This window comes from Lampetra planeri, chromosome 50 (genome assembly GCF_965212315.1).
Source record: "Lampetra planeri chromosome 50, kcLamPlan1.2.h2, whole genome shotgun sequence".
Lineage (NCBI taxonomy): Eukaryota > Metazoa > Chordata > Hyperoartia > Petromyzontiformes > Petromyzontidae > Lampetra > Lampetra planeri.
Window position 1 is genome coordinate 6,750,318 of NC_136156.1, and position 12,984 is coordinate 6,763,301.

Consider the following 12,984-nt stretch of genomic DNA (forward strand, 5'->3'; position numbering starts at 1 on the left):
TGTGACGTCATATTTGAGGGGGGGGGGTCTGACTTTTTGTGACGCCGTGTGATGATGGGGGAGAGTCAAAAATCGTCCAAAAATCGCGTGACGTCATTTATGGACGGCCTCGTAGCGCAACGAGTGTGGAGTGCCTTGGCCTCCCAACGGTGGCCAACGCTACGAGTTGCCCCCCCCCCCCCCCCCCGTTTCTCTGACAATCACCACGAGAGAAGTTTTGAATAGTTTTAGTATTGGGGGGTTGGACAGGTTTTTTTTTTACTGCAAAGAAAACGCAATGTTACGTAACAAAACTGCATTCGCTTTTGAATGGCAGTAACTTGAGTAAAAGAACAAAGAATTCAGTTTCTGGGATATGTTTATTATATTCGCGACAACTTTCTTGCAAAGAGGAACTACTACGGAGCTGTGGTGGCTGCTTTATTGCGACGACGAAGCGCCCCCTACACCATTAAATGTTCGAGACCGTGTGAGCGTAACGCTGTGCTGCTTTCGGCAAGATGATCAGCGGTATATATATAGATAGCCTGGGTGCGACCGTGCGAGACAAATCAAATATTGGAGCCCCACCTGACCGATTGCCGCACCCCCTGAGCTGATAATGTCGTTTACGACGCCACCGTAGAGTTGTGAAAGTGACCCAGCGCTGTGGAGGCAGCAGCGAGGGTCGGTGGGTCGCACAAGCGCTCTAAAACTCCCTTGCCGTGGCCGTCGAGGAGGAGCCATTACCCTGGGGCGCTCCGTCTTCGCAATAAAGCAGCCACCACAGCTGCGTAGTAGTTCCTCTTTGCAATATAGTTGTCGTGTATCTAATGAAATAAATATCCCAGAAACGGAATTCTACGTCCAAATGTTATTTTACCCAAGTTACTGCCATTCAAAAGCAAATGCCGTTACGTTAAGTAACATTACCCTAGCTCGCCAGAGTAATGGCTCGCCAGGGTAAGGCAGTATCTGTATGGGAAAGAGTTTCCCCCTTGCGTGCGTGGGTTTTCTCTGAACGCCGCGGATTCCTCCCGCATGTAAACACTCATTAATTGACAGATTTCACCTTCTTACATATTGGGGACCGCAGAGCGTCGGAAATTGTCCGTAGCGCCAGCTCAGCGCGTGGCCGCTAACACCGCACCTCTGATGAGCACAATTGGCTACATTCCGGTGCGAAAAGAGTTCAACATCCATACATAGAGCACGTAATATGTAGAGGACTGCAGAGCTTGGACGAATGCTGGCGCGGGCTCGCCGGCTGGCTGCTGGCTTCCCGCGTGTCTGCGATTTCTCCTCGCGCCTCTCAGTAATTCTGTCTCCACGAGAGTTGAGCAAATACTGTGCGGCACATTGCAAGTGGTAATTATTATTACGGATGCACGTAAGTATACATTTTCAGCGTGTGTAAATGGCTGAATGTCTCCGCATCTAATTTGTGTTGTTCCTCAGATGGAGTCACAGGTTGAAGTCCCACTCATCAAACAGGAAAATGAAGATGTACCGGGCCCTGCTATGTGTTGGGAATCGACGGCGAAACGTGAGGATAATGACGCTGGTGAGATGATGTGAAACCTTAAATTTTGATGATATCACCTGACGAATCATTGTGCAGCAACATTTAACAGGCAGCGTTGAGCAGTCTTTACAAAGCACAAGTGAACTCTGCCCGAGTGTTCTGTTGGAGAATTGTAGTGAAGCGTGGGACTCCCTCCTCCTCCAATAATTCAAAATAATCATCAGCGCTGTTGTAAAGAATATAAATAACAATAGATACGCAAAAAATAAAAAATAAAAGTACCCGTCCAGTATTCTTTACACAACCCATTGTGTAAAGAATTGTTTCATAACGAGCAAACTCTGGACAAGTTTCGACGGTGCCTCAGCGGTAGAGTCAGACTATTGAAGAGTTCTGTAATCCTCCAGGAATGTTCCACTATGACAGGGGTGGGGAAACCTTTTTCTGCAAAGGGCCATTTAGATATTTATAACATCATTTGAGGGCCGTACAAAATTATCAACTTCAAAATTAGCCTGTTAAATTTGGTCAAACATTTAATTGACTCACCCCTAATGTGATGGCTGGAACTGCTTCTCTTTGGCGAGGCGTGTGATGGTAGCTGGTATTGATGATGTTGTTGCTACTCGCAACTGCTTTTCCAGGTTTGCTCCTAGATTTAGTGAATTTCGAGTCCCGCCTGCGGTTGCCTTGGCAGGGCCACACCAAATGATTTTGCGGGCCTTGTACGGCCCGCAGGCCGGACGTTCCCCACCCTGCACGATGTGTTTGCACGAGGCTCTGCTGAACGTGTGAACTCCACTCATCTGCTGACAAGCGTTTACTTCGACCACCATAGTTTATCTTCCCAAGTTCATGTAACTCGTGAGGTTGTGGCTGCATGTGCGGCACTGAAGCTATGCTGCTGCTGCCTGCTGCACGTGGTTGATTACTGCTCTTGTCTTTAGTTTGTTGGACTTCCCCCCCCCCCCGCACCTCCGATTAGCACAGTTGGCTACATATCGTGTTAAAGAAGTTCAACATCAGATATCTGCTTCTTCATAATCAACGTTTTTGGGTTTAGATCGCGTTATTTATAAATGTGTCGTAACCCTCCACCACCCGACACGGCCAATCAGTAAAAAAGTGTCACGTTGACAAAAGACAAATAGTTCACTGCTTTAGCCCACCAGTGTGTTGAAGAGTGAAACCACAACATTTACAATTTGAGTACGACGTTTCGCTGGTAATTGCATCCAGCATCATGGTTCTGGCGAATTGCCCGATGATGCTGGATGCAATTACCAGCGAAACGTCGTACTCAAATTGTAAATGTTGTGGTTTCACGCTTCAACACACCGGTGGGCTAAAGCAGTGAACTCTTTGTCTTTAACGCGATCTAAACCCAAAAACGTTGATTATGAATAATATTGGTCGCGAAAGCCTACGTGTTATATCTGCTTCTATTGCCGCAACTCAGCAGCGAAGTCAACCTCTGTAGGTTGTGGTGAGTGGAGTCAGGAGGTAGTGGTGGGTGGGGACAGGAGGTTTTTTCAGTAGTTTGTTATCAACACTGAGGGCACACATTTTTTTGTTTCTACGCTGTAAAAGGTGCTAGTTGCATGGAAATAAATAAAAATATTGAATTATCGAGGATGGAATTATCCGTAATACAAAACCGAAATTGAATGTCACGTTTTTTTTCTGCCATTTTAAAAATATTTTTCTGTCTGTGTAAAGGTGAGATGTACGAACATCTGTAGACATCTGACAGTTACACAATCTTGCACAAACACAGCACCGTGTGAATGGTCAGTTAATTGGTCAGGACGGATGTGGCATTCGGATATGCGACGTGCTGAATTTAGTTTAGTTACAAAAAGTTACGTGAATCCAAGGCAGCCCAGCAGTTCAAATCTGCTGGCCGTGACTACAGTACACAGCTGTACATTTCTTAGGATGGAAATCTCAAGATTAAAATCAGCAAAACGGAAAAAATGTTCACATTGATGTTGGGATAAATAGCCTTGCCCACCCTGTGTGACTGTCCATTAAACATGCAACGTTGGGCCAACGGTTCCAACCACATTGGCCCAACATTCCACGTGTACTGGGTGGCTGGTTATGCTCTATATTTAACCTCACATTCCTCGATGTCTGTGGCACATTTTCTAAATTACAGATTCGTCTTTGAAGATTGTTAAAGTTGAAGAAGGCAATGGGAGACGACAGGAAACGATGCACTCCCGTGGATGCCTGACCATTCCAGACCAGAACTCCATCAAGGAGGATTTATCGGAGGAGATTGGTCAAGGTGAGGCCACCCCCCCCCCCCCCCCCCCCCCCGTTATCTTGCCTGGAGACACGGCCTCATCTTTGTTTAGTTCTTACTTTCTCTCACTGAGCATTGCCAAAGCTGAAATCGTCCTCAACAGAAAAGAATGAAAAAAACAAAAACCTCGTCAGTTCCTTGTCTATCTTATCATTCTGGTAGAGTGTATCAACGATTTGGAGTTTGTCATTCATTCTTGAGCTCTTGATTTCCTTTGTCATTCATTCTCTGGTTTTCCTCACACATCCCTCATCTTGGGAAGCACCCTGAACCTCCGCTTACACCCACTTGGTCAAAATCTCCGGTATCTACCACTTCTGCATCCACATGATTGGCCGCTTCGTTGGGCGATCATTTGTGGTCAGGTCGCTTCTAATTAAAGAAGCAAATACAGCTCAGTGGGCTTTATCTGATGAAAACAAATTGTTTAGTTTATTTGTATTTTTGTGCAATTTGCTTACCTTTTCTATACTTTGCACTCCGATCGTGTTTTTGTGTTGAAACGTTCTGAGCCACTCCTACTGGACATCTGTGGAAGGAGCTTCAGAGCTCATCGGATAAAGATTCTGAATATGGTCAGGAGCTAAATACCAATTTCGAGGTCTGCTTGCCACGAGAGGGCTTCGGGAGAGAGTTTTGTGTAGTTTTACCACTTCCCCTTTGAAGGGGCACAGACTCTAGCGGTTTACTACCCGGCCCGTAGTTTGGTTTACATATTCACAGTCGCACTACTGTAGCTTGTCTTTAACTTTCCATTCATGAAGGAGATGTTGTTGATGGTCCCTTGCGGTTGATAGTTACAGCAGTGCCTTCAAGGAGGAGGAATGTCTAAGCCAGGAGGCGCAATGTTTCGGTCTGGAGTGACGTGTTTATTCTGGATGTCTGCGTCATACTGGTAGGAACGAAGTGGAACAGCCTACAATAGATTATATCGTCCGTCCGTCCGACCGTCCGACCGTGTAGCAACATCGCCCCCTACTGCAAACACTTGGCATGACCCTACAAAAACCTTTAGACTCAGTGACGCTTTCCTGGCTAAACAAGTGTAACATTCCCTTATAATTCCCTGAGATAGCTTTTAATTAAAACTTTTAAATTCAAATTTTACTCACAGCGCCCTAAAGCCTACAGCTAGGCCTAAAGCCTCGAACTACGCCTATCACTCTCCCTTCGTATCGTACCCCCGCGTGTGTGCAAGGGAGTTAATGTTTAACAATGTTACATTCCCTGATGCTTTTAAATAGAAACATTTAAATTTAAAGCTTTTACATAAATAATAAAAACATTTCATTTTAAAATTAACTCACGGCGGCCTAAAGCCTACAGCTAGGCCTAAAGCCTAGAACCAGGCCTCAACCTCTCCCTTCGTATCGTACCCCCGCGTGCGTGAAAGGGAGTTAATGTTTTACAATGTTACATTCCCTGATGTTTTTAAATAGAAACATTTACATTTAAAGCTTTTACATAAATAATTAAAACATTTAAATTACAAATTAACTCACAGCGGCCTAACGCCTACAGCTAGGCCTAAAGCCTAGAACTAGGCCTCACACTCTTCCTTCGTATCGTCCGATTCGGTGTAGCAACATCGCCCCCTACTGCAAACACTTGGCAGGACCCTACAAAAACCTTTAGACTCAGTGGGGTTTTCCTGGCTAAACAAGTGTAATAATACATTATGCTTATATTCTTTGGTTATTCGTTCCTACCAGCCCACCCCGCAGGGTCCTGTTACCCTTTGGTTCTTTCGGTAAAGTCACGTACGTGAAAAAGAATCATAAAAAAATGGAAATAAATAAATCACGTTTCGATTGCAACACAAGCAATCATCATCAAGTGTGACAACCACAGCAAGGACATTTTTACTGAAGTGGGAGAGAAACCAGGGTTAGGGCAGTTAACTAAGTCAGAGAGGGAGAGTGCGGGTGGAGGGGGGGGGGCGAATGGGGAGAGGAGTGCGAGCGTTGCATGGACGTTGTTCCACTCTGATCGCCAGCGCTCTTCCAGATCTGTATGAGACCTCTAGGATCTTTAGCGAGACTCTTGCTTGTGTCCTCGTCCAACCTCTCCCCGACTACGGCCGCCACTCTCTCCTCGCTGTGGCCTCTGAACGTCTTCCGTTTACAAACTCCGGAAGCGTGCTGCGAGCGTGCGCGCTGACACGTAATAACGATGCGCATCATACACAACCTTCAGAGGCCGTACGCTTGCTCGATCCTGAGCCAACTAGAAGATCACCCTCATCTCACCAGCTTAAAAGTCTTTCGTAAACGTAGCCCCTGCCTATCTCTTCCCTTGTCATTTCACTCCACTACCCCCCCCCTCAATCTCACCACCACGTACTCCAGTTATCCCTTGCCTTCTCCCAGCCTTCAGTTCAGTGGGTGGTCGCTCCTTCGTCTGCTGCTACCCCTGTGGTCTGGAATGCTCTTATCGATGTGATAAACAACCTACAAAAAGGTTGGCGTAGTCGCTTATTAAAGGAAGATGCAACCCGAAACACTTATATTGTAGGTACATACGTACGTGGACTACTTGTTCGCGTGACTGTCCCAGTAAGAATGTTAAGCTTTTCTTTACGAGACAAAAATGGTTTGTAGAAATTTTATTTAACGATGGCTGTGAATGCGCCGTTGTGCAATTACCGCGATGGCATCGTTTAGGAGAATTCTTGGCGTCGTCCCAAAAAACGCCTCGTGTCGTTTTTTTTTATTGCTCTCCTCAGCTGATATGCGTCTTTACATTTCCCCTTTTCGAAAACCGCATTGCAGGCCAAGCCAAGGGGACGGGACTCGCGTGCGAAAAATGCCGGAAACACTTTGGCACGGAGTGCGGGGAGACGCCGGAAGGCACCGCATGGTGCGCTTTTCAAGACCCCACGTCGTTTGATCAGTCGGGAGTGCATAAGGTGACACGCGTGAGGAACGCACGTTCGTAAAAAAAGGAGTGTGGGGAAGGCGCTTTCATATCGTTACCCGTGACAGAGACGCGTAAAAGAAAACGCACACTGGACAGAGGCCACACGTGTGTACGGTGTGCGGGTAGGGTTTTGGCGACGTCCCGTTGTGGAGAAGCGTTGTCAAATGCACACCCGTGAGGTTGCCACGCAAGGGCGCAAGCAACGTGCGAAGGAGGCTCTCGGACAAAGTTCCGATTTGAAAATCAGTTCTGTAAATGCACACCGGTGAGAAGCCGCATCTGTGCGAGGAGCCACATTGCAGAGCTCGCTGATGACTAATGTCTCATCTCCAAGTGTTTCTGTTTGGACTTAAAGTTACGATGACATTTTCCAAGTTTTGCCTGTCTCTCTCAGGTTACCTGTGTTAATTTCTGAACACGTGCCCTTGGAAGGATGTCACGCTTTACATCATTCACAATTCAATTTACATTGGAGTTAACCCAAATCCAGAATTTTGGGGTGCAGAATCAGAATATTTATTTACACTGGAGAAATCCAATGAGCTATTAGGCTCTGAATTCAGATGTCCAGTAGGGGCGGGTAAGAACGTGACAACACAAACAGTACAAAAACGTGATAAAAATGCAAAGTGCAAGAAAGGTAAACAAATCACCCAAACAATTGCTGATAAAAATAAACCATCCCCATCCTACCAGGCAAAGCCCACTGAGGTTTTAACTTATTTTTGAGAAGCCACCTGGCCACAAATAATAGCTCAACAAAGCCACACTATCATTTGGACATTTATAGCACCAAAATAATAAAATTTAACTCAATGCATGTTTCTAAATGTGGATGGGAAAAACCGGAGGACTCAAACAAAAGATTAACGCGACCACAGGGAGAGACACGCAAACTCCAAATATACAGCAGCAGGCGCCAGGGTCGGGATTGAAACCCCGATCTACTGCATACCAGGCGAGGAAGATGACATCTCACCACCGTGGCTCTCGGACAAAAATGATCTGCTAAGGAAATTCTAAGAGCAGCCAAAACGCCTTTCGCGTGGCACCACACAATTACTCTGTGCGCGGAAGGACGCGATGGCGCTGACGCGGTTATTCCGCACGCGGACGCCCAAGGACACAAATTCAGTGGTTGCATGGGTCAGCCGAGTGACACGTCGGGAAGTGACCTTGCACGGACTTAGTTTATGTACATGAATAAATTGTGTGCTGAAATGTGTATTCTATTCCTGTGTGTGGCAGCAATATGTTGGGAGCTAAATGCCAGCGTCGAGATTTGCTGCTCGTCAGGAAAGGCCTTCAGGAGAGAGTTGGTGTGGCGTTGCTATGTTCCCGTTGAAGAAGTGTGGATTAAAGTGGTTTACTATATAGTCCATAGTATATATGTAAATATATATTTTTTTATACAAATTAAATAAATGTTTTGACATTTATTTATTTAGAAAATCAGTGTCTATAAACGAGATGGCTCCGAGGCCACCACAAGCAGAGCACGTGGTAGACTGATGCCATCGATGAACCCATGCTCTTCGACACATCAGCTCCACCACATGGTCTGCTCATGGCAATCTTGCCCGCTCTCATTTTGAAACGTTCGTTTTCCGAATACCGGACAAAAAATAACGAGAACTCTCTTCTTTCCCCGAACCCAAGGAACAGAAGAAAGCAATCGGTGGCTCCTCACACCGGGGAATTCCTAAAACATCCATAAATTTGGCCACCAAATTAGAAATTCTGAAGAAACTCGAAGAAGGGGTGAGCGTGCCCTCGATCGTGGCCGAATACAACGTCGGGAGATCCACGGTCTACGACGTGAAATACGCCAAGCATAAACTGCTCAAATTTCAACTCGAGACATCGGAGGAGGTAACAGTAAAGAGGACCAGAATGGACCATTCCATTAAGTACAGAGACATTGAGGAGGCTACCATTGAGTGGTACAAACAGCAGCGTGCCGCGGGTTTTCCGATCCGCAGCTTCGACATCCAGGGTGCCGCCAAGCGGTTTGCGAGCATTTTCAACATCGAAGACTTCAGCGCGTCCACGGGATGGCTGTACCGCTTCAGGAGACGCCACGGCGTGGAGCGCGTGAAGGTATCCGGTGAAAGCCTCGGCACGCATGTGGAGTCGGTGGGACCGTTCGGCAGGAGTCTGAAGGACACCATCCCCGGGGAGAACCTGTCTGACTTCCAGGCGTGGAACGGTGACGGAACCGGCTTCTGCCAGCGCGGGCTTCCTTCCGCAACGCAGGCCGGCACACGTGAAGCGCAACTCCCCGGCAGGGATATTTCCAAGGGGTGCTTGAGCGTTTTATTCTGCGCCAACGCGGGTGGTTCCCACCGCGTCCCTGTCGCTGTGGTGGGGAAATCAAAACGGCCCCGAGTCTTGAGAGAATGCGTGGATTCCCTTTCCGTGACCTACTATGCCTCGGCGTCGGCTTGGTTGACAGCTGCAGCTTTTGAACGCTGGTTCCATCGAGATTTTGTGCCGGCCGTCGTCAAGTTCCAGCAAGCAAACGGCGCCTGCAGCGGTGACGACGTCCGGGCGTTGCTCCTCCTCGACAACACTTCCGCCCGTCTCGTGGAGGAGCCTCCGAGCAGTCACTGTGGTCGTGTCAAGGTTGTTATTCTCCCGCGGAGCACGGCCCGCCGACTCCAGCCTGTGGATCAAGCGACCACCAAGGCCACTAAAAGACATTGCAAAAGGAAATGCGTAGAGTCGTTCCCAGCGATTGAAGGGCAAGAAGGAAGAGACACTCGGGCAGAGAGAACGTTGGCTAATTTTAAGGAGTTTGACATCAGGGGTGCAGTTGGCAATCCAGCCAACGGCTGCAATGAACTTCCATGTTCAAACTTAGCCAAGGCCTGGAAAAAACGTTTGACTGAGGACATGACGAAAGAAGACATCAGGCTTTCCTACCCTCACCTTGAGGCTGACGGCTTGGCGGGTGTTTTGAATCATGGGGCGGAAGGGGTAATTACTCCGGAGGATGCGGAGGAGTGGCTCCATCTGGGCGGCGATGATCACGGCGGCCAGCATCATGCCGACGAGAAGAGCACCGACCAAAACGCCAACGCAGTGGCCCAGGAAGAGGAGAAGGAAGAGACGGCAGAGGTGGGAGATGTGGAGCGCAGAGTTCTGCTCTTGGACGTAAGGAAGGCTTTTGATGTGATCTGCAGTTGGATGGGGACGTCTGAAGGTGGAGAAATGATTGACCGCGATATCTTTGCTCGTGTAAAGCAGCTCAGGTGCCAGGTGATTAAAATGCAACGTTCGAAAAACACCCAGTGCAAGGTCGATGGCTTATTGAAGCGAGAGAGAAAACCCAGTGAGCCTTCCACCACCACCCAACCCCGGCCCTCCACCTCGGCGTCATAGCCTTCCACACACGGAGAGGGTCGGAATGAATGGTAAGTGACTGCTAAGATTAAAATGTAGCGGATGTGTACGTGCGCATGGTGAACCTTTTTCACACCGTACGTAGCCCACCGCGCTAATCGGAGGTGCGGGGGAAGGACAAAAAAATTAAAATTCAAAAAAGCAGTTCCACGGAAATGGGTTTTCAATCTGGATGTGTGAAGTGTTATTACGTTTTGATTTAAAGCTTTCGTGACTGCAGGGATTCATATTCTTGGTTCTTTCGGTAAAATAATAATATTAAAGTCACGTAAAAGGGAAATAATAATAGTATTTCCCTTTTACGTGACTTTACCGAAAGAACCAATAATATGTTATTAAGTTGTTGTTACATTTAATTTAAATGTGTAGAACGTTAATTTACTGTTGACAAATTGTTTGCAGTTTGAATGAAAAATGCCCATCATAGAAGAAATCCTTACGTGGAAAAATTCAAAAATGAAGGATATATTCCCTGCTTATCTGTTTTATTACTGGAAAGCCTCTCTTCAAATTAGTCCAACCGGCTTTGAGAGGGTTACAATTCCACTAATGCTCGACATGTTTGGCTCGAGTAGGATGGTTGTTATGAATCTGCAAATCTAAGGTGGTTTTAAAGACTTAATGTTGAAGGATTGAAAGTAATTGTGCATTTCACAATTTGGTGCGTGTTTTGTGACCATAACAATACATTTAATTGTTCTGAAATATTTTTTACATGTTTTTTTTTTGTAAATGCACAAAAAAAGTATGGGACGAAATGCACAGAGTAGGCATTCACAGGTCAGTACTGAGGGCATTCCTCGCCGCAGATTGTACTTCAAGTACATATGTGGTCTAAAGAGTAGTCACCAATTCGATTCGTGTTGGCGTGACATTTAAGTAGGAAAATTATCTTCTTAGGTTTTTTCGGTAAAGTCACGTAGGTAAAACATCAAAATGAATGAAAATAAAATAAAAAAATCACGACGTTTCGGAGGCAACACAAGTCTCCGTCATCAGGTGGGACCGTCACTTGATGCAGCTAATCTGGCTGTGACGGTCCCACCTGATGACTGAGACTTGTGTTGCCTCCGAAACGTCGTGATTTTTTGATTTTATTTTATTTTATTTTCATTCATTTTGATGTTTTACCTACGTGACTTTACCGAAAAAAACCTATGAAGATGATTCCTTGCAGTCACGAAAGCTTCAAATCTAGGAAAATTATGTTTTTGAATCATTAATTGGGCATAACTGCAGTATTATGTCGTCTCAATTACACCCTATTAGATTAATCTCCTGAACAAATCTTGTTTGGCAGTCTCTCGCTGTTGACAATGATCGTCTTCCATCGATGCCTTCAGGACGTGCAGAGCAGAATTATTGCCCTGGACGTGCTGGAGGAGGGGGGGGGGTCACATGGCTCTATGTTTACGTGGCATGTCCTCCACTCGGTATAACATTGACATACATGTGGTAATTTAATTAATACATTTTCTTGTGTATCTGATGATTTAACTGTGTTACGCTTTAAAGCATTTGCTGAATAAACAAATCTCGGTGCCTTATCTATGTGTCCGAAGGTGGCCGACGGGGGCGGATGGTCCAGTATTGACCGGCTCTGTAAGTCGCGGCTCGTGCTCCCAGCGGGGCGCGTGGCCCTGGGTCGCCGGTTCAGTCGGCGACGACGATGCCGCTGCTCTCCTCCGCCGCTCACCCTTTGCCTTCCTCGTGTCGTCGACGCCGTAGGGTTTCCAAAGTGCCGAGATCCTCGCAAGCGGGTCCCCTTCCTCCATCTTCGACTCCTCCATGTTGGCCTTGAGGGACGTCCTTGCAGAGTTTTTTTCTGCCCTCCGCTTGAGCGTATGCCATGACTGAACCGGGCAGAATAAGACTTGCCTCGAGAGTACAACAAATACGTGCCATGAGCTGCACACCCCGGGAGAATCTGGGCCTTGTTGCCCGCAGCGTAGCAACGTGGGAACTCTGCAGGGCCTGGCTGCTGCTTCTCTCGGACCCGATCACCATGACTTCACGGTACGGGGAATCTCCTCGCTGGGACCTTACAACCATAACATTGCATTTAGCGGACTTTTGATCTTACCGCCATGACATTGTGGCACTGGGACTTGCCTGGGACGTTACCGCCATAACATCATATACGAGGGCTCTTGTAGGACTTTATAATAATATTAACATAATAGGAATTATCTGGGACCTTACCACCATAAAATCACGTGTGGGGTCATGCTGCTCTGTGATGGTTTGGCAGATCTTTTGTTGGGCCTCGCCATCGGTGCACTGGTGTGGGCTGTGATTAATTGTGGTGATTGGGTGGGTTGTGGTGGTTGGGTGGGTGGTGGTTGGTGGTGGTGGGTAGTGATGGTTGTAGTGTTGAGATGTACAGTATATCCTTGAGACTGCTGGTGCTGGGATTCAATGAAGGAGGCATATTGCTTCCAGTATATTTTATTGATATCTTCCACATCGACATATTTGTTATACGATGTCGCATCTAACTCGGTCCCATGTCTCTGAGGGACCTTGCCTTCAACATCTGGCAGATTCAGCATTTACACAATTAGGCCTGCCTGCTGACGAGTGACTAAACATTGTTCCGGTTTGCTCAATCAATGCTGCTGAATGATTCACTCCCCGAAGGCCGTGGGGCCAATGGGTTGTGTAAATATTTAGTTTTATATGGAAATACGAATATATAAAGATGTATTGTCTACTCTCAACTTTGTTAGCTTGCTGGCATCGATGCTGTTGAACTGCCGGATATTGTAGGCAAGGCGATTTTGTTAAATATGGGCCCTGATTAAATACGGCGTTTCAAATCGCTGCGGCACGAGTCAACCTTGCC